Below are 22,981 nucleotides of genomic sequence, written 5' to 3'. Positions count from 1 at the left end.
AGACTGGGCAATGGTTTCTGAGAAGGGGTAGTCAACACCTCTAGACCTGGATGGGGAAAAACAAAACATCTCTGTGGCTTAAAAACGCTTGCATGATTCAGCCTTTAGGAGGGAGTGTCGCTTCCAGGTGGACCATGTAAACTTCATTTGTAGCCCAGTCTTCGGCTGAAGCAAGAGAGGGAAGTTGGTGGTAGACATGCCAGTGGAAGAATGTACATGGCTACGTACAGATTTCATGGGGTTATTTTTAGCGTGTGTCATGGCCCGTTAGTACCCAACTCCCCAGTAGATCTAGGACACTGAAGGGGTTCAGCAAGAAAACTTTCAGCATTATTAAAGATTTCCTTTGAGATATGCTGCATGGCCCTCAATGGGCCTCACCTGGGACCACCCGCCCAGGATGCTGGGCCCCATTTTGGCTCAGCCATGCCCCATCCCAGCTCCAGCGATGCCGCGGGAGCGCCTGTGCTCAGTCGTGTCTCTGTGCTGCCTCTGGCCAGGCTGGGGCCCCAGCTTGTTGCTCCCCCAAAACGTCAGGGGCTGTTGGTGGCCTTGTTATTGGCCCTGCCTCTGCCCGCCATGCTCGTCCTGGAGGTCCTCATGGCACCCTGCTTCCCGGGCCCAAGGGAGCAGCTGGTCAGTGCTCATTTTGGAATTCACAATGTTTCTTACATAAAATAGCCATATCTGCCAACACCAGCTAGTAAGTCTGAAGGACTTTTTCCAGACCAACAGTGTGTGTGCTGTGGGCTGCCTGTACTGACTCCTGGCCACCCCACCTGCTCTGCCATCCTGGATATGAGTCCCATGCTTTCTCCTCTATGTGGGAGAGCCATTTCCTTCAGTGATCGCCTCTGGTGTCCCCTGCCACATCTCTTGGTGGTCATGACACTGTCCTCTTCCTACGGCTGCATTCTTCTCGTGGGGGAAAGGGCTGCTGAGGACACAGTATCTGCTCCTCTCCTAGGGAGGACCACAGGAGCTGCTGAGCATGAAATGGAGTAGACGGTCTTGGGGAAAGAGTGGCATCCAGGGGATGAGATTCACACATAGTCTAAGAACCTAAATTTAGGATTTCACTCTTAATGATCTAAAAACGACCTGTGCCTCTAACACTCATGTTGGTCAATATTGCTCTCTGGTGACCAAAAGGGGCACTGAAACACCAGCTCCTGTTGAGCCACTAGTATTTGGAAACCTACTTTCAGTTACCTACTTTCTGAAGCTCGGTCGCAGGCAGGGAGCTGGGTTCAGCTGTGTGCGGAAGGGAAGTTTTGGAGATGGCCTAGGCCGCAAGATATCTGCATGAAGTTCAACAAGGCCAAGTGCCAGGTCCTGCACGTGGGTCAGGGCAGTCCTCAGTATCAACGTAGACCGGGGGATGAATGGATTGAGAGCAGCCCTGCAGAGAAGCACTTGGGGATACTGGTGAATGAAAAATTGGCATGAGCCAGCAATGTGTGCTTGCAGCCCAGAAAGCCAAACATGTCCTGGGCTGCATGAAAAGAAGCGTGGCCAGCAGGGCAAGGGAGGGGATTCTGCACCTCTACTCTGCTCTCATGAGACCCCACCTGGAGTACTGCGTCCAGCTCTGGGGTCCCCAGTACAAGAAAGACATGGACCTGTTAGAGCAGGTCCAGAGGAGGGCCACAAAAATGGTCAGAGGGCTGGAGCACCTCTCCTATGAAGAAAGGCTGAAAGAGTTGGGGTCCTTTAGCCTGGAGAAGAGAAGGCACCAGGGAGACCTTATTGTGGTCTTTCAATTTATAAAGGGGGCTTATAAGAAAGATGAAGACAGACTGTCACTAAGAAGGCCCTTAGTGACCAGATAAGGGGCAATGGTTTTAAACTGAAAGAAGGTAGATTCAGATTGGACATAAGGAATGAATTCTTTATGATGAGAGTGGTGAGGCTCTGGGATGGGTTGCTCAGGGAAGTTGTGGATGCCCCGTCACTGGAAATGCAGAAGGTCAGGTTGGATGGGGCTTTGAGCAACCTGATTTAGTGAAAGATGTCCCTGTCCATGGCATGGTGGTTGGACTAGATGATCTTTGAAGGTGCATCCCAACCCAAACCATTCTGTGATTCTATAGGTTAACAGACACAATGCAGGACTTTGGGGTTGACCCGCATACTGGAAAGCCAGACAGGGTGCCATACGGCATCTCAAATACACTGAATGCCTTTACTTAGGCAAAATTTACTCCCTAATCAGCACTGTCACTGGGGTCTAAAGAGTGATTCAGTTTGGTTTTCATCAGCTGAATATATCTCTTGGCTCCTTTGACAGTATTAACAAGATCTCCATTGACAGGAACAGGAGTTCAGATGCATCCATTTGGATTCCTATGAGGAGACACCTACATTTAATCTGTGAGTTGAATCCAACTCTTGATCTCCTTAGCAGTATAACAGTGCCAGACTATTTATAAAACCTTAGCCTAGCTGGAGACTTAAAAACAAACAAACGAGCAAGCTACTATTCAATCCAAAACGCCTTAAACCAGCAAACCTTCCACCACCAGAAGTTAAAATATCTTGTGCTTTTTTAAATGAAGGGTGATAGTCTCATTGATTTCTGATTCCTTTATACATACATGAGGCTGGGCACATCAGAAAAATACCAAAAATATTCAAATTTTTAAGGACTTTGTGGGAGCTGACACCATAGCTATGTACAAGTGTCGGCTGCTGTTTGTAAAATAAAGTCCTAATCCAGCTGTCAATTACAGTGTAGGCATCCTTTAGACCTTTAGTGCTAATAAGGAAAGAAGTCCCTCCTTCAAGGTCCTGACAGCACTGATTGTCCATCAAGGTAATACAAGACAACTGTCATAAGAACAACCTTAGGAATGTCTGTCCCATACTTTGTCTGTACAAGCTCTCTTTCTGTAACAAACACACTTTTTATTTCCTTGTTTAGACATCAGCAGAGAGATGTGGTTTTGCATTTCAGTAAGCGTATGTAATTCTATTAACAGTAAGAGAGATTAGAATGTGCAGCGAGAGGCTATATCCTAAGGCATTCATCTCTCATCTCTGCCGGAGAATTGCACCGTGTTTATCTAGGAGTACAGAAGTTTCATCCTGGTCTTTTTCTGTAAATTCTCTATAAACCAGTAACTAGCAGGTGCCTTCTTTCTCAGAGATAATTTTCCCTGTTTGCCAATTGTGGAATATCAGCGGGTCATAGATTACCAAATGTCTCTCCCTAACCCCCAAAACATTTATTACATATGAGACAAAGAGAAGAAAAATATGTGATTATGACAGAAAAGATTGTCTCCTTGGTAGATCCAAGATTTGATGGGAAATCACCTAGATCCCACTTTACCTGGGATACCTTAAAAATGCTTTAAGCTGCAAACTGTAAGAACTTACAAAACTATGAAGAGAAGGAATCTTTGTTAAAAAAGGAAAAATGTTTTTTATCTCTGTGTGTTTCCATCAAGGTTTTGAAACTTGCAAGCCAGCCTAAAGCTAGGCCCATAACCAAGTGTAGGCACCGATGTTTGGATCTGTTTTTCAAAGTTCTATATATACGGGTTTGAAGTCTGTGCCTTTTAAGCAAATGTATCATCTCCTCTTATGAAGTTGGAGAGAGTTACAGAAAGTGGGATTTTTAAAAATTGACCACAATCTCTCTTTTCACATCTATAATCTATGAATGAAATTTCTCAGGAAATATTGCTGGGCAACTCTTTATTCCACTGAGAGAGATTAGAGAAAATGAGAAACTGAAATGGGGCTGCAGTTAAGCAGGACTGGCAATTTGTCACTGCTGCAGGACTAGGAGAGCAGAGGGAATGACGCTGAGGTTGAAACACTGAAGAATGTCTTCAGAGTGAAATTAGCAGCAATGTATTTGATGGAAACAAATTTTCTTCCTTTATTCAATGTTTTTGTGTCAGAAATTGGAAAGTGCAATGACCTAATTATTTCTTTATTGTACTGGCATGGCTTCAAGTGACTGCCATTTCATAGTGATTGAAGATTATAGTTGCTAACTATGGTACTGCAGAAATTGCACATGCTCTTTCACTTCGATTTGAAAGTGTTATGTTCAGTGACAATAGTCACTCTGTGCTGAGTTGCAGCTCAGAAGTTTGTCCCACAGGTTTTCCATTATACTAAAGCAGCGAGATCCAGGGAAAAAAAGAAAGAATGAAGATTTAGAAGAAAACTATTTTCTAGTCCTATCGCTGAGACTCAAACACTGGAAGACCTTGTTCAAGTAACTTGTGCTCTTTATGCATCTTCAAAAGGAAATAACTCTCCCTTCATTTCTGAGTGAAGCCCCTTGTGTTCACAATGTTTTAATTGGCAAGATCCAGAGACTTGGTGATGGTGAATATGAGCAACAAAAGTGTTTGTCCTTAAAGGTCAAAGGTTGAAGTAAAACTTACATCATCATCTCACTTTCTTCTTTTATTATGTGCTGGGAACATTACAGGCTATGAAGCTTCCTAAAGCACCAATTCAGCTGTGAGGTAAAACGTAATAGTTTATCGACCTGTCATTTTATCAAACTACCCACGCATTGTTAAAAGACTGCTGGGGATGGTAGAACTTGCATTAATTTCTACATTCATTGGCTACATAGATCTGAACCCCTCTGTACCTCTGCTATAAGAGAATTCACATATGTGTTTAATTAATGCTAGGTTTTAGTGATATTCAGTATAATTTACTGTGTCATTATGGCTTATTGTAGATGCTCAATTTGAAAGGAGATGACAAATTTGTGCTTGGAAGAGATGGCATTTTTTAATTTTGCAGGTGATTAAAAAGTATAGGCCAAATTCTGTCCCTAGGTTTCACTGAATTCCTCTGAGACAGAGTCTGGCCTTAGTTTACAATAGACTTATGCAAGGCTGCAAATAAAGCTCATTTGCACAATGTTGAAAGGACAATGTTCTATAGGGTATATAAAACAGCTCAGCTTGTCTTTAACTGCTAGCGAACTCATGTAGGTTCAAGCTAATTACTTTTTGGCACAGAGAGACTTGAAGTCTTAGTTGCTTGTTCTGAGCTGTCACTTATAAATTAACTGTCAAAATTCCCCAATCTTGTGTGAGTTCGATGGCTTATTACTTTGGCCAAAGGTAGCATATAAGCTTTATATATCAATTTATAAAATACATTGATTTTGCTACTTAGAACTTGATTTAAATTCATTTTACTCACATTTTTTTAAAAATTTAGGTACTTAGCTGCTTAAGCCTAGGTAACTAGTAAAAAAAAAATCCATAGGTATACATCTTACAAGAGTTGGAAATAGCTTAACTGAGACAATATAACAAATTCTGTTTAGAGAAGCAGGTCTCCCATTGACATGAGAATGCTTAGGATTAGACCTTATGTAAACAGTATTTGAGTTCTTAGGGACTTTCATGATGTTTTCAATACACTTCTGAACTGTTTTCTATGTTAGGAAGGGCCTGACTGTAAAAACAGTGTAGACCCAGATCATATTTTACTTGAATCTTCATATGAAATGGCTTATGTTGCATCCTAGTATGCCATAAATTAAAAGTATTTCATTTTGTAGTCTGTTTTTTGTTTCTCTCATTGATTTCAGTCCAAATGTTAATCTCTGAATCTATATGTAGTCTAAAAGGAAAAGGTTCAGAACTGAGTGGCTGGCACTGATTTCAGAAGTCTGATCATGGTTAGTCAGATTTGAAAGTACTGGCTTGAGATACCATGTACTTTGGAAGATTTCTTATTTAATATTTCTTTGAAACCTGTTCATGCTTTATTGCAAACAGTGGTATTGACCTGTGTGTGGAAAAGACCTTTCTTCAGCAAATTTTCATTGCATGTACTCCTCCTCTGTTTGTTGTTTGGTTTTGTGTGGTGGGTTGGTTTTTTTTTTAATGTTTCTTTAGGGATTTTCTGAACCGGTCAGTAACTAGGAAAATATTCCTATGTCTTCTCATATATAAAACATCGCTACTGTCCCATGACTCACTATTATTTGGAGTGCAACCAAATGAATTATTGGTGGCAATTGTTCATTTGATGACTAATGTCTTAACCTTCAGAAATGGTGAGAGAAGGCCACTAATAATTAAAGTTATAAAAGGCATTTCACAGGGCTATATATGCAGCCTTACAGGAAAGTGTTTACTCTTTTCTCTTCTATTTTAGATCTGTGTCTGCTTTTCTTTTATCTGCAAGGAGAAAATTGAAAGCAGTTTCTTTATTTTGTTCTCTATTTTTCCAGGGCTTTACTGCTTGATCTGGTTCCAGCATCTACACAACTACTAGTCAAATTTGTCTATAAAGATAAACATCTTTTGCAGAAAACTCAAACCAAACATGAATGGAGCTTTTCTCCCTTACTTTCCTTTCTCGAGGTTCTGGGTGCAACTGGCAGCAGAGACCACAAAACTCTGATTTGGCAAAATTTCAGCAGCTTTGTGTACACACACACAAGGCTTGATCCACATGAGCACCATGTAAGATCACGTGGGACAGAGTGTAGTTAAGAGATTTAGTTGTTTTAGCTAAGGCTTATATACTTCTCTCAACATTTGTGCCTCTAATCTAATCAAACTGCTTTGTCTTCTAATTTTGTTTGTTCATTTCCCCAGTGTTCTTTTTCTCAGTATAAGATGATCATATTTATCAGTCAATCAATATGTTGTTTGTGATATTGTAATTTAGTCTATGAATGGTAGAACACTGTAGATGAGCAGGATCCTCACAAGAATTTTTTTTTTACTGACAAACGAACTAATGTTTCATGTTTTTCCTTTAGATTTCACTTACCCTGGTGTGAACAAGAAATAAACAATTCAAGGTGGTGGAGTTGAAAAAGGGGCATAAGTGAGGTGAGAATCCATCTGAAAGGCTTGAGCAAGGTGCTTCAGAAATTTATTATGTGCATATATTATTATGTCACCGTTGTCAGATTTCTTATGAAGGACCTAAATACAGATCTGATTTGCTTCCATGACAGAAGACTAGCTAAAGCTTATGGAAATGCAATACATTATTTCTGCAGTCTGCATGCACAAGTCTAATGCTACAAAACGCCTTTTGTAGTTGTAACTAGTGGTGGCTCAAGGAAATTTTGGATATAATCAGGGTATAATCAGGAAAAAAAGAAATGATGTAGTGAATGGGCAGATTTTACCAGCAAGGTTTTAGTGTGCATGCAATCCATGAGTATAAGGTTAGACACTTGACTGGGAATTCCTGGTTGACCTGAAGAGCTGAATACCACTGCACATCCTCCCCGAATGCTGCTGCTGAGCAAAGCACTGCACATGGGAAGAGAAAAAAACGCCAAATCTGTTTAGCAGGTCAACAAAATGTTCATTGGAACACTGATTTGGTCCTTCCCTGTGGAAAGGAGAACTTCCCTGGTGAAACATGCTGAGAACACTGGTTGTCTGTCTCATGGTACCTTTATTCTCATTAAGTCTAGATGCAATTTCTTCAACTAATCTTAGCCATCTATGGGTTAAATGCATAAATCTAAGCTCCCTTTGCAGTCAGTAGAGGGGAAGATGCAACTCATCTCCTTTTTGGACAGTGGTTTGAGAGTGCAGCGTCATGATCAGCCGAAGTCGGTGTGAGATGTGATGCTGTTGAAATGCCTGGCCCCAAGCTCCCTCCTGTTCCCAGCTGAGCATCTCTGCTGCCTTCCTTGTGATGGGTCTAGCAACCCGACAACAGTTCATTGAGGTGGATCTCTGTTCTTTTCTTTTGCTCCTACAAAAGAAAAACATCTAGTGTTCACCAAACTGATTTGACTCGATTCGTGATCGGCATTACCAACACTAGAGACTTGGCTGAGCGTGGGTTAGGCAGCATTACAACAGCACAACAGGTGTGGACCAGTAAAAGGCAATTGTGAAACTTCAACCTCTCATAAACAGGATGAATATTGGTCTGGATTTTTCCTATTTCTTTCTGTAATTATAGGAAAGGTAGATAGCTAATGCTTAGGGGGTTGAAGCTGAGTGAGATTAATCTACCCCTTTGACTGGGAAAGTAAGAATAACTTGCTATGGAAGTACTGCAATACTTGGCTTAATTTTTGTACAGAATAGCATCTAAACTACAGTTATATTTGCTGCCAGAAATAGATAATAGTGATACAGGTTTTTTTTTAGGAAGCTATGACTAGCTGCTGTGCATTTGCTGGGAATTTATCCAATATCTGTTTCCAAACATAAATAGGCTTTTCTGGAAGTTTATTAAAATAAATATTTATTCTTTTACATGAGCTTTGTCTCTCTCTTCTAGTCTTCATTGTTTCATTCACTTCTCATTCTTTACTTTCATAATCTCCAGCAAATATGTAAGATTTTGAATATCAGTGTTGTCTTCAGGTAAGACTATCTAGGTAACCTGAGAGCCCAGCAGCTGAACCATCCTTTACTTATACTTTTCCTGAGGGAGAGAAAAACTAAAAACATCTTTTCTAGGGAGTGGTAAGATCTAGCCTGCCTAACTTAGAGATCAAGCTAGTTCTTAAAATTTAGGCAAGTAGTGGCACAGTGCGTCTGAGGTAAATGCTTCATGTTGCCACATAATCAATGACAACTTGTTTAGGTGGATCACATTCTTCTCTCTAATCATTTGAAGGCATCTGCCACTCTCCAGTACTTACACAGGGGAAGTAGGCATTAGTTTTAAGAGACTAGGAAGGAATTTGTCATACCAAATGAATATCTAAGCTAGTCATCCTAAAATCCTTTATTATCCATGGACAAGGATACACTGAGGGTGCAATTCTCAGCTTCATTTAGACATCTAAAATGGGTCAGATGAGCAGCACCCTGAATGTCTTTATTTTTCTCCATAAAAAAGGGAGTCCCAGGCAATTAGTTCAGGTGCAGACATCTATACTGTAAAGCTATAGCTGCCAAGGCTAAGCTTACTCTTACCTCAGTTATGGAAGATTTATATCTGTGACATATGCCCAGTTTAGGGGACTAGTTGTCCCTGCCCACCTGGGACTTTCAGCAGATCACCACACCAGATCTGTGTGGCTTCTCTGAGGTCTGCAAATGGAGGAATTTCAGCTGTAGCCTTTCCCTTGGTTTGTATAGTTACAGGATCTGTCTTCTTTGCTAAGCTGGCCAATTTCACAGAAATTATAACCAATTATAAGACAGATCTGTATCTAAGGATGCCTAGGCATAAACATCTGCATTGTAAATGTCTGAAGTTAGGTAGGTTGAATCCCATCCAGACTGGTCATGCAAGACTGCTTTCATAGAAAACCAGGGTGAAATGGGTCAGGAATTTAAAATAATTGCTTCTCTCTACATTAGACTAAATGAGTATTTAAAAACAATGTTGGAGTTAACTCTACAACAACATGAAGTGCATTTACTGTGTGAGGGGAATACACATCTGAAAATTTCAATTAGACTTCACTAAGGGGTACCAAAAGTGCAGTGTGAATTGAAGCCCTAATATTGCAACTGGGCTTTCCTCTTAACTTCAGCAGCACAGGATTAAGTCAATAGTGAAGAGGATATTATCAATTAGCATGTACAATAAAGTGAGTCTTCGAATTAATTACCTGCAGCGCTATCCTAGTTGTAAGAGATGCATTAGCAGTACATTTACAGTACATACTCATCCCCAAAACAGACTACTCAGTTTCTCCAAAATCACATTGAAACTGAGGTTAAAATACATTTGTGACACTTCTTCGTGGCTCAGAAAACTTGGTATCAAAAATACACTTAGCTCCCATTTTGCCAGTCTGAGTGATGCCAAATGATCAAGAATGTCAAGTCACCTCTCGAACGGAAACAGAACAGGCTGCACTTGTCCTGCTCCTGACAAGGCACGACCAAATTTACCCGTGACTAACAAAAAACCTTGGTTGGTAAAACCAATTTATAATTAAAAAGGCACGTTCTCTTTTGTTCAGTTCTTCCAGCATAGTTATTAATACACACCCATTTCTCAATTCTTTCCTGGGAATAGAACAGCAGTTTAAACAAAAGTAGTTCCATTATATTTCTGCATTGCTTTGCTTTGTCTTTATTCTGTTCTGGTGACAAGTTCACTTGGAGGTTAAGGCAGTCTAATAGCATTAAATATAAGCTTTAACACTAAGGAGTGGTTGGATGCTATGATTCTTCTGGTGAGAAAGCTGACTAAAGAAGTTCCTACCTCCTCTCAAACACAGCTACACATGCCTATCCTCTGGAGCCAAGCCAGTCCCCCCTTCTGAATCTCACTCAGATAGCTCCGATATATGTATGCTTATGCTCTAAACTGGATCAAGTAAGTGATCCAGATTGTGACAAATTGTTCAAAAATGTGGGGTTTTTTTAACCTTCACTAATTTTATGTTTATAGTGAAATAAGGAATGTGTATGTTCAGATCAACACCAGGCAATTAAAGATCACATATGTTCAATGAAATAAAGAACAAGATAAAAGGCAAACCCATAGAAGCTTGATATACTTTTGCTTTTTATTAGCTAGGCCAGCCCTGGCTTTCATTTATTCCATTTTTAAAGAGAGTATCAATGATTTTTCCCAGCATAAAAAGCTATCATTTTTCCCATTTACTCATGATAGGTGTGGAAGACGTTGTGAGTTACATCTCTTCAATGCATCTGTGCCCTCCTGTTTGATGCTGAGATTCAGATGATCTTTTGACAGCTGCTTGCAGAGAATTTGCTGCCATTAGCAACCCAGTAGATATGAGGTGCTTTTATTAGTTAATAAAAAAAGAACAAAAGTGTGTGGTCTTTTGGGAACAGTTAGTTTCATTTGTGCTGCTGGATAGGCAACACAGCAGTGAGGGTCATATACAACTTGCTGACATTTGATTGCAAGGCTTTTCTCAATGCACATCCATCTTCCCTGATCGAAGGTCCCCACTGATTTCATTCTCTGACTAGACAGCTGTACTTGACCATAAAGTCTGCTATAAAGAGCACACTTTGTACCTCACACTGCATAATTTTCAGCTTCGAGATTCCTCAGCACCTTCCAAGCAACCTCAGCAGCAGCAAACTTCTGCTTGCTTTTCATGCAGCTTCTATCTTAGCAAGGATTTTGTGGTAGGTAGAGCAGTCCTTTGAACTGAGATTGGGATGCAGGACACACACAATAACTTTCCTGCATGTTGGCATTTGCTTTATTTACCAGTTGGACAGTCCCTACCTTTTCCATTCTTGAGACAACTTTTCAGGCAGCTTCTGCTATGAACAAAATGTCAGCACATAGTTCTTTTAGATGAGGTGTTTGATTAGAAAAATCTTGTGTAAGGGGAAGAACCATTTCCTTCTCTAGGACAGTGGTGTCCTGTTTTTTTTCCTAGGGTGAATAGAAATTACAACGCTCAGTATTTTAAAGCAAAGAGGTTTTTATTCAATCAATGGTACCTGGCCACCCAAGTTAAATTAATTTAAATTATGTAGCAACAAAGATATAGAGACAATGGTTCAGATCCAAAGACGTGGTAAACTATGGTAGCTCAGGGCCTTCATGGCCACAAGACTTGGCCCAACCAGAATCTTCTCCCTTTGGAGGAGGTGCACTTTGAGTTTTATCTTCCATCTGTGGTGCTGTGCTACACAATCTTCCCAAATTCATACAGACCTTCAGGAGAAAGATAGAACTTATCAGTTCATCTATCTTTATAATGTAGCAAATTTATGTTTCTTGCCTTCTTTTAATAACATTTGAAAAACAATCTTTGTCAATGATCATTAGAAAAGCCTACACCACTCATAACCTCCTTCGTTGCCTGCCATTGTTCAGCTCCCAGCCAAACTGGGAATATTAAATTGCCTCTCAATTTAGTTTTAAATCCAAACTGAAATTTTAAACTGCTTTTGTTAATAAATAAATTAGTTAACTGGGTCCATAGTCACAGGAACCTGAAGCAGGACATGATTTCACAAGTTTCCCTTTCCTGTTTTGCTGATAAATCTTAATCATAACCCAAAAGGCCTGTGTCCAGTAATGAAGAGAAACTCCAACCCATCTTATTCAGTTCCTGGAATGTTTGTTAAACTGACTGACAAGGGAGCACACAGATAGCTGTAAGTCCTAATTTCTTGCCATTACAGAGAAATATTTTTCAGTAGAAATCAGCCTTAATACAAGTATTTTGCATCCTAATCAGCATGATCATAGTGTTCCTCCCCACCTGGTTGTATAGCAAAATACCTGCTTGGTGGTAAAAAGCTATTAAGCAGTTTATAATAGTAGTTCTTATGCTATATGACTCACACACTTACTTTTCAGATGCTCTCTAACTTTCCTATAGCTTGTAGATTGATTTGCCCAAGTGCTACATTTGGCAAATTTCATTTAAGTGATCTCAGGTTGCAGTGACTGGAAGTTTTACTCAAATGAAGATTGCACTCCCTGACTTACTGTTCTGCTTTAAAAATAATGAATAGCCACCATGCTTAATTATGGCCTAGATAAGGTCTAGAAGGCTATGGCACAGACAGCGCTGCCTTGATCTGTCTGTAATATAGCTCTTTGACAAAGAATTATACAAAATCAGTTTGGTATGTCATGGGCCACGGATCATATATTTTTCTGATCTTCAAAAAACAGATTAACGCAATGAAGATTTACAGTAAGATTTATGCACATTAGGATAATACTTCCCTACAGTCTTCATTTCAAAGCTTTCATAGTTTTGTCAGTCAATTTAATTCAACATCATAACAAAAGTAAGTCTAATTTTCCTGGCTTTTAACACACTTTTTTTTTGAGCAAATCAAGCTTGTAATAACAAGCATTAGAGTCATAGACTAGCAGTGCACAATAACAGCTGAATCTCCCAGGGTAAGTAGTTGTCTTTCACAAAAGGTGTGTTGATTTATCTTCATTAAGGGATAGAAACCAACCACAACAGATCATGCTTGAGCATATACTTGTCTAGCTTCCAATTTACATCTCTGGGTCCTTTCATCAATTAAAAGATAGGTGTTAACCCTTTTTGTTAAAGTTGCTGAAGACTTTCCATTTTGTACTTGTTTTTCAGTTCCTGATAATTTTCAGATGCTTCCATTTCTAGACACCCCCCCCCCACACCTTTGAGGACCCAGTGGAGCATTGCTATGGGCTTCCGCAAGTGTTGTTCTACAAAATCAGGTAGGTAAAAAGTAAAAATGAGTCCAATACTTCTTTTCTGCCCTAAGGGGGTGGAAGGAGAGAGACAGGAAAAATTGATGAGGCATTTTTGAGTTCGGGGAGATTTAAAAAGGGCTCATGTTTTAAGCAGCTGTATATGAAATGATATGACATGAGTGAAAAGGCTTGAGGCTGTAAGTGGAATTTGGCAGGGAAACAGCATCTGCTGAAAAGAAGCATCTATGCTTGTTGTGCAGGGAATTGGTTTCATTTGACCAAGCTATAAGCCTTGTCAGATTGTGAGTTGTAGCTGTAAAATATGCAGCTTTTAAAATGTACGCTGCACACATATGCATGGCCAAGTTAGCTACATAATGAAAAATCTGGTCAGGTAAATTGCTGCAATTCAGTGAAGGCTTCTAGAAAAAGGTATCTAGCAAGCCTCGTCAGGCACTAAATGACTGCTTGTGCAAAAAAGGGTTCCTGCTGACTTAGTAAGAGACATTATGCCGCACTTATACCTCCCAGGGATGCATTGCTTGCTGGCCATTGTCAGGGCCAACACAATGGATGAAACAGGATTTTGGTCCAGTTCTGTGTGGCAATTCCTGTGATTCTAAGAACCTAAATTTTACCTGAAACTGAAAAGCTAGTATCCGAACCTGGGATCCCCTAGGCAAAGCTTACTGCATTAGAAAACGCAAATCACACTTAGTGTGTCTGGTTTCATTAGATTAAGCTATGAGCATTGTGCCATGCCACAAGGAAGCCAGTGGGCCAAGACCACCGTTAATTTTCATATCAGTCAGTACAAAGGGACATTTTCCTTTGCAGGCCAGGCTCCCAGATGAAAATTCAAGGATGCCCTTTTGTGTCTCTATATTCTGAGTCTGTGGAAGAAGCTGCCCATACAGCTACTCAGTATTGTTGCTGCCTACCACTTCGCATCAGCTTCCACATCAATTTTGCCGTGATTTTTTACATCATTCTGCAAATCTCATCAGAAACAACTGACTGGGGTCTGTTCATAAGGTATGATCAACTTTTGTTTAAAAAGGGTAGCAGTCTATGTCAGATGAAAGAAACAAAGCTCTGTAGGAGCTGTCTGTAGGAACAGAGGTCTTGTCATCAAAGCTATTTGAGAGGTCAGTTCCAACTGAAATTATATCTTAATATCACAAATTCCTATAAATTTCATCTGGGGAAAAAAAAGAAAAAAAATCTTTGTCTCAATTATTTTTGTGACCACTCAGCTTCTTTTGCTCGTTTCTTACTTAAAATAACTGCTTAAGTGCAGTCTACTTTGCATTACATATGCTTTCTCTTCAATATTCCTTGCTTGCCATCAGATTATGTTCAAGTTCTAGCCAAAACATCTGCAGAAAGTTCATACTCCTGAGACCACTAATCTCAATATTTACTTAGTTATGCACTCATACTAAACATCCCCAGCTAATACAAAAGACAATTACTTTGCTGATTCATGGACTTTTTTTCTTAAGTTTCAGCTAGGAGCAATAAAAAATAAGGTTAAATGTGCCTTTGAAAAGGCAGTCTGGTTTAAAAGAAAGCTTTGAGCTGAATTATATAAATGGCTATTGATGATTAGCTGCTTGCTTCAGTACCGGTGCAAGCTTCTCATCTGGGGAGCTGTTTTGTTTCTTGCGGTGAGTTCTCAAAACCCATTAAGGAAAGCTGCCCCAGGGAGCACCCAGCACCCATGGTGTTATGCAGGGAGCGTGGTTGGGCTTTGCCTGAACCCAAACATCTACGACACACACAAAAAAAGAAAAAAAAAAGGGGGGGAAAAAAAAGGACACAGGAGAGCTGGTCCTGGGTGGAAGATACCTGTTTGGGTAAGAACCAGCACCAAGGGCTTGTACTGTATTTAGAAAGCTGCTCATTTAAAAAAGAAAAACTTTGAAGAATTAGTCATTTGAGCCCCTGTGTATTTCAGATCTGCAAAGCAAGCAGGGCACCATGCCATATTTCCCTCTCTCTGGGACTTGTTTCAGGAGGCTGATTCCGAAAGAGCTGTCAGCCAGCCGTGCTTCTTAGCAGTGATGCTGAGGCGTTCACTCAGGAAAGGAGGTAGGAGGCATTTAAATCACTGTCTCAGGCTGCCAAGATCAAAGCAGAAGTTGCACATTTTTAAAAGCGTAATGTGGCAGAACATCTAATAGCTGTAGCGCGGCAGCGCAGCCAGTGTTAGGAGTGCAACACATGAGTGGCCTTTGCATGGGACATGACTGGTGGCACCAGCAAGAGCTGCCTACCCCAGCGGGAGAGTGGGGAGCCCCAGAGCCTCCTTTCCTGGAGCAGGAAAATGAGACTGGCAGTGAGCAGGGGAAAAGAAGTCAAAGAAGGGGAAGAGAAACATCCCCAGGTCACTCTAAGGATCTGGAGAAGGAGCAGACGACTCTGGCTTTTGACTTTTTGCGGTGCTGTTAGCTCTTTAAGGACCCATGCCCAGAAACTCTCAGCCATCAGAGGGAAAAAGAAGAGACTTGGTATGGTGCCCACTCTTAACTCTGTCATTACAAAATTCAACTGATTGAAATTGCTGCCGACACAGGGAAGAAAACAGGGTAATTAGGCAGCCACGTCACTACTCTTGTTTAATTTGTATTACCAAAGCAGCTAGAAACTGGAGACATTTCTGTGTCACCGTGTGTTACACGAATACAGAACAAGGAGGCAGTCCCTCTCCTCACAGCCTGCAATCTTAATATCCACAGACAAGAGACCTTAAAGAAACAACGAAAATGGTGAGATGCGTGAGAGGCAGCAAGCCAAGCATCTCCCCAGGACCTGCCTGTGCTGAGGGAGGGAGGAGGAAGAGGGGACTGCAGAGGAGGAAGGCACGCACGGCCTTTGCCTGACACAGCAGAACCACTGCAAGGATATGCGGACAGGGCGAGACGGCAAAGTCACGGCTTTAGGGAGAAAATCCTTGCGGTGATGATGTTCTGGCTGCACATCAACAGCACAAGGTGACATTTGTCATTGCTGCAGCAAAAGCTATCGCACCGGCTGAGACATGGGATTGTAATGCCGGGAGCAAGCCGGCAAAACAGCCAGGACATGTACAGGTGCCTCCCAAGAAAGCTGGGTTATAAATAACAACATACTGTCACTGGAGCTAGGCAGTCAATTGTAGCCACAAGTGTTTGCTTGGGGAAAAAAAATAAAAAAATAAATACAATTCCCCCCCCAGCCCTAGGATTTAGAGCTTGTCAAAGGTGTCAGTCTGACAGTCCCGAAGCCTGAAGTCCCCTCATTATCCCCAGAACAGGTGCAGCACGGGAAGCAGCAGGACAGGGTTTTCAGCGCTGATCTGACAAGCCTGCCTTTAGCAGTAAGATGCCAGTTTTCTGTGACAGATAAATTGTTGATCTCCTGATGGAGTCTGCAATTTGTGGTGGTAGGAGCAGTGGGGTTCGGAGAGTGATTGCGCTCTCGTTGCGAGCCGAGCTGAGGCAAACCACCCGCTTTGGATAACCCGAGTGAGAAGTCAGTCAGAAGTAGTGCCTTACAGTCAAAACCCATTACAGTGTAATTTAAACCAGGACCTCACAGACAAAAAATTAGGGCCCTGCTTCAGCATTTTTTCACCAAAGTTCTGTGTGTTGGCTTTCAGACCATTGAATCATTCAATATCTTAAAAATTCCTCTCCTGGATCTTGTTATCCTTCTCGACCTGGCTCAATAACTAGGGGCACGAAGATTTTAGGAAAAAACTGGTGGGAGGGCCACGAGCCAGGTTTGATGTAGAATTGGTAAAGCCACCTCACACAGGTGCTGCACCCAACCGTACGTACTTCCACTTGGAAGTTGTTTTTTGTTGTTTGTTTATTTGCCATATGGTAAAACGCACAAGCAGCTCAGCCTCTCAGGACCTGCTGTTCCCGACAGCCTGGAGGCCAAGCAGGTGGCCTGGAGGAACAACCCTGCAAACTTGGGGGGAACCAGATCTCCGCTGTCCTGTTTTCTGCAGAAGTGTCCTAACCGCTTGGCAATCACGCAAGAGGCAAGGACAACTGCTACTGCATGTTTTGAGCTGAGACCTCGGCTGCCTGAGTATGTAAAGGCAGCTCCTAGAATATCTGGCCAGGGCTGCTTCTTTCTGACTTTTAGGTATGAGGATGCCTGGTCTCGATATCATAATTCTCTACCTGTCTAATCTCTGTCCCTAGTCTGTCTACCTCCATGGATGGCACAGGTTTTATAGATTATTAAACCACAGGTTTATTCTAAACTAAGGATTAGTTTAACCAAAACTGCTGGGCAACTTGGAAAGCACTGGTCATATATGTGATAGGTAGGCACCTAAAGTTTTTCTCAGTTTTTATTCCTGTCTTGAATAATTTTTGCATCTCACCCTCAGCCTTTAACTCCTTATTGGCAGAGTCTGTGGTTAGCCATAGCTTAGCTTGGGGCTTTAGTTTATTTTCTTCGTTATTCACACCAAGCAAACTGGCTTGTAAACTGTTCGTGCTCATTTAATGCTTGGAATTACACTGGTTGTGTTCAGGTGTTTCACTGGTTTGTACGAGGTCCTTGAAGTCCTATCAATATTTTTCGGGATAGCAGCATAACTTTTGGCTTGCATTTTGATATTCTGCACTGCCACTGCAAGATGTCACTATTTTCCAATATCTGTTCAAAATTAAACAGATGGTTTCAGAAAGCTCCTCACCTGCTTCCTTTTCACCTGCTTTCCTTTCCTCCTTTCCTTTGGATTATCTCTGTGTGTGCAACAGAAAATGTGAAGTTTATCATAAACTTCTCCACCACCCTTTTTGATGTCAGTAATAACATTCTCCATCAGCATCAAATAGAGTAGATACATCTTCTTGCCTGATTTAAAATATAGATATATATAGATAAAATATAGATATATATACTGAACATTTTTACACCATTACTTTCCATTTTGCCTTCTGCATTTACTTTATTTGAAGGGAGTCTCATTTTCTTCTGAGTATGTTTTGAGTGGTTTTCAGTGTCTTTATCAGTATTGATTGTTTGCTTTCCTTATCTGTATTTTCCAGCATTCCCTTTCATCCATTCTTTATGCATCCAATCTTTATGCATTGATTTTTTTTCAAATTTTGATTAAATAGTAATGCTTAATCCTTTTTTTAAAGCAATGGGCTTTTTGCCCATAAGATTTATGCAAACTTTGATTTTAGAGCATTCTTGAACCACATTTAAAACTAGTCAGCTATGCCAAAAGTTGGTTTAATTTTTAGATAACCGGTGTTTTTAAAGGCATAAGTTTATACACCCATAGAGGTGCCGTGTCTGTTTGTACAACACAAGTGTAATCAGAACATGATCATTGCTACCTAGGCGACAGTTAATTTTTAGGTCATCTTGTACTGATGATTGGCTTGTAGAATACTGCGTCCCCTGGAAACAGGCATTTATTTTTTTCTAGGAGAAAAAACTCTGCTCTAAACAGCAGCTATTTACCGTTAAATGTGTAGATGTCTTTTTAAGCAATTGTTGTAAAGTCATTTAAAAATGTGGAATGCCTTTAAGCAATGGTGCTTAAAATTTAATGATATGGACTATTCAATTACCTGAACAAGTTACTCATCCAAGAAGGGGTCATAACTTCAGAAGCAGATGATCAGCCCTCCAGAGCAGGAAGACAGGTAATATATCAGTTCAGAATTGCTTGGTTTGTGAGGATATCATCCCATTTGATCTATATACACCCTAGGGGAGAGCCACGGTTTTGGGAACAGCCTGTCGTGCCTGGACTGGCAGCTTCAAGGCAGGGTCTTCTCCCTCCCCTGTGAAAGTGCGGCATTGCCAGGTGCGACTGGGAGAGGAGACTCTGGAACGATCTGGTTGGAAACAGCATCGCTTGGACAAGCGGTCTGGTCCTGCCTGGCAATTCTTCTGTTGCTGAGGAGGGACAAAAAGGGTGAATGTGATGGTTTCTCGTTCTACAGACCTCTGACATTACAGCTTGGAGGCTCTTCCCCAGCTGCTAATCCCTTTCTTGCTCTCTGCTGGTCGAGCTGACGCCCACCCAACGGCTCGTATAGTCACAGAGACTGTGTCAAGCCCTTGGAGGAACATTAATGTTGCCCAGGGTGGGAGATGTCCCTTCTGATGTTCTGCATCCAGCGACTGGAAAATCTCCCTCCACCTCCCTTTGGTCAGAAAGGAGGCATTAGTTCAGATTATATTGCCATTTATTTGTCTTTAAGAGAGGAAGGTGGCACTTTGCATATTAATGGATTGAAATTATACATCCATTTTCAGCATTAAACAGGGCAAATGGTCAGGAGATATTTATAGTAAGTTCCCAACCTTACAGTAAGTTTTTATATTTGAAACACTTGGGTAACATAACCACTCAGCTTTTTAAGTGGTTGCCATAGGAGGAAAGAGAAACATTTACATGCAGTGAAGGAGAACTAAAGCAAGCCTTGCAAGGTACTGTTCTGCATTATCTCAGGCACTTCAGTGTCAATGGGGAATTAGGCATGGCAGGCATCCAAGTGCTCAACTTTTTACTACCAGTAATGTTCCCTCTAATGTTTTTCTCTTCGAGGGAAATTCATCAGATGTAAAACCTGAAAATACATTATAGTGTTCTGATTGTCCTCCATTATGTGTTGATCCATATGTGTTTTAATACAGCTGACCCCAAATGTTCAAAATTCATAAATCACAGTCCTGTAAGTCATACTGAGTTAGAAGCCAGAACTTTTTAAGGAAAAAAAATGTAAATAATAAGAAGCTTTTTTTATTTCCCCCTCTTTTATAAGCTGTTAGTCTGGATGAATCACTATCATAAGGATTCTTTATGAAAATTAGGTCTGAGCTATTCCTGCTTTCCCTTCCCTTCCCTTCCCTTCCCTTCCCTTCCCTTCTCTTCCCTTCCCTTCCCTTCATCTTCCCTTCATCTTCCCCTCTTCCCCTTTTGCCTTTATCTTCTTGTCCTCTCCTGTCTTTTTTTATTTTTTTAATCGTTGCTGACTTTCTCAGAAATAATATGATCCTGAACTGCAAGAAAAACTCTGTATCACAAGCCTTCTAATGAAAGCCAAAGCATTAGCAATACTGGAATTTACGCTTGTGCACAGGGTTCTCAGGCTGCTCTTTTGTTGCCTTTTTGAACATGTTTTTGGAGGAATGATGCTTCTTTTCTCTCTTTCTGGTTAAGAGAAGCCCTGGGTAAGAAGGTGTCCTGCTCCATTTTAGTTATCAGCTATTTGTACATTGAAGAGAAAGATTATGAGTTATTCTCATGTCTGGCTTCAGCTCTTTAATGGAGGGAGGATAATTTTGTGTGTAAGGCACGGCGAATCTGTGAGATAATTTTCTGGCTTCCTGTGGGCCATAGCTTGAATATATGATTAAATCTGGTATATTTTTTTTGAATGATCACAAAAGATCCTTGACTATTTAACATGACCTGTAAAAAAGTTATTTTACTTTTTTGGAGGGCTGACCATGGAGGTGGGTGTTGTGGTTTAACTCCAGCTGGCAACTAAGCACCACGCAAGCCACTCGCTCACCCCTCCCTACCTAGGGCGATGGGGGTGAGAATTGAAAAAAAGTAAAACTTGTGGGTTGAGATAAAGACAGCTTAATAGGACAGAAAGGAAGAAAATAATTATGTTAATGATAATAATCATAATAATGGTAATGTTGATAATAATGATGATGGTGATGATAATAATGCAATAATAAAATAATTGGAATATACAAAGCAAGTGATGCACAATGCAATTGCTCACCACTCACGGACCGATGCCCAGTTAGCTCCTGATCAGCAATCCCCCCCAGCCCACTCCTCCCAGTTTATATACTAGGCATGACATCACATGGCGTGGAATATCTCTTTGGTACCTGGGATGCTCCCGAGCACCTCCAGTAGTACTAGACCCCTACAAGACCCCCCCCTGCCTGGCCACCTGAAATTGCTCAGCTGACGTGTGGGTGTCTGCTCTGGAGGGAGATGAATCCCTCCCCGCACACCGCACAAGGAGCGGTCTGTTAAGTTATTTTACATACAGGCATCTCGTGTACCTCCGATGCCCTAAAGTATCTGAGACATCTGCGCTGGGCTGACAGAGCTGACGTGATGCCCATGCCTTGAGGGCATGGTGTGGCGTGGTGGCTGGAGGGAGGTTGGGATGCCTCAGGGCATCTCACATGGGACTGCAAACCAGAGCGTGGACAAATGAACCTACTTCTGACGTATTGTCTAGATTCCCATGGAGTATATTGAGAACCGAGACACCCAGCTCACAAGACACCTTGAACTGTCTTAATCGGTGAACAGAATATGCCTTTGGTGTTATAAGGTACAAACACGTACAATTTAAAACTCAGGCATTCAGTGGTATTTGTACGACCAGATGTTGCCCATCTGCACAAACAGAGGTGAGACATTCTCCTTTGTGTGAGAAAAAATCAAAGGCAATGATTGCATACACAATGGGCTTTTTTCAGCTAGGTTTCCAGATTATTACTTTTTGTCTTTGTATGTCTGCCTTTTTTTTCATTCAGTGATGTATTTTGAAATTTGTATTGCACACTTTCTAAATTCCCAAATGCATTATTAGAAAAGCACACCAAATTATGGGTTTTCAATGGCAAGATGCATATCTGCCTCTTCGCATATGCATTTTATGTAAAAAGATGAGCATGCTTCTAATTTGCTCACTACTGTGTGACCTTTGTATTATGGTTTTGCTACGAGAGTTTCAAAAATTGTTTCAGACCAGTGGATTGTGTCTGAGGGAACAAAACAGCAAACATATTGTTGCTTTTTATTAAGGCTAATACATGCTAATAAATGCTAATGCCATTTTCTAAAGTACCAAGTAGTGATATCAGACTCCAGTAGAAGAATCAGTAGATTAGTCTCAGGTAGGCAAGAGATGGATAAACCACTAAGCTCAAAGATCACAGATTAAAAAGGAAAATGGAAAACTCAGGGAAGAAAGGGTATATTTTAAAACACCGTAGTCAGATTGCTTTTTGTCACTGTGGGTCCCTGTCCAGATCTTCCCTGTTCTTCCCAAGGGCTCACAGTTCCATAGGTCCTGTGCTTCTCCCAGCCCCGTGGGGCCACCTCCGGCACCCGCTGGCATCTGGAATAGTGGTGGGCGCTTGAGTGGGGGCAACTGGACGGAGCAGGTGAAGGCTTGAGGTTTTGCTGTTTGTGGGGATCATCAGGACACGTTTGGCCTGGCTGTGCTGCTTTTCCCCAGCAGACAGATGCCTGGTGTTTTCCCCGTGCTGTCTGAACATCCCCTCCCGCTATAGAAGGATTCCTCTGCTCCGGGGAGTCCCGGGATACCCCATTTAGGGAAGTTTTCTAATACCGCTAAAAGCAGAGACCTTATGGAATCCCAAGTGTGGCTCTGAAGGTCACTCTATTTCATGTAAGAAATGTCCAAGTCTAGTCTTCCCAGCATACACACAGGGAGGTTTTACTCCTCCTTGTAAGGATAAAATAGAGATCTCCCTTGACTAAACTGGAATCCCAGAAGTTAAGTATACCTGTGAAAAAACCAAAAGAGTGAAGAAATACGCTCAGCATGAAGTCAGTCAGCCATGAAAAAATATTGCAAAAGATAGGGAAAAATTAAGGCCAAGGTTTCAGGTGTTACAGATCCTTGTTAACAGAGAAGAGAACAGAATGCGAGATTTTTCTCTCGGGGCTAGCAGCAATTTCTACCATATTTTAGGTGAACAACAGAATTGCAAGGTTTTTACATGTTCTTTTCTTCTGGTTGAGACAGACAACTGCTTATCACAAGAACTCCTATTTATTATGCCTCAGGTGGGAAGCGAATGATGCACAAATGTAATTCTTTCTTTCTGCTGTAATCCTGAGACCTGCCCCAGCAGG

This window comes from Buteo buteo, chromosome 14 (genome assembly GCF_964188355.1).
Source record: "Buteo buteo chromosome 14, bButBut1.hap1.1, whole genome shotgun sequence".
Taxonomy (NCBI): Eukaryota; Metazoa; Chordata; class Aves; order Accipitriformes; family Accipitridae; genus Buteo; species Buteo buteo.
This window is presented reverse-complemented; position numbering follows the sequence as displayed.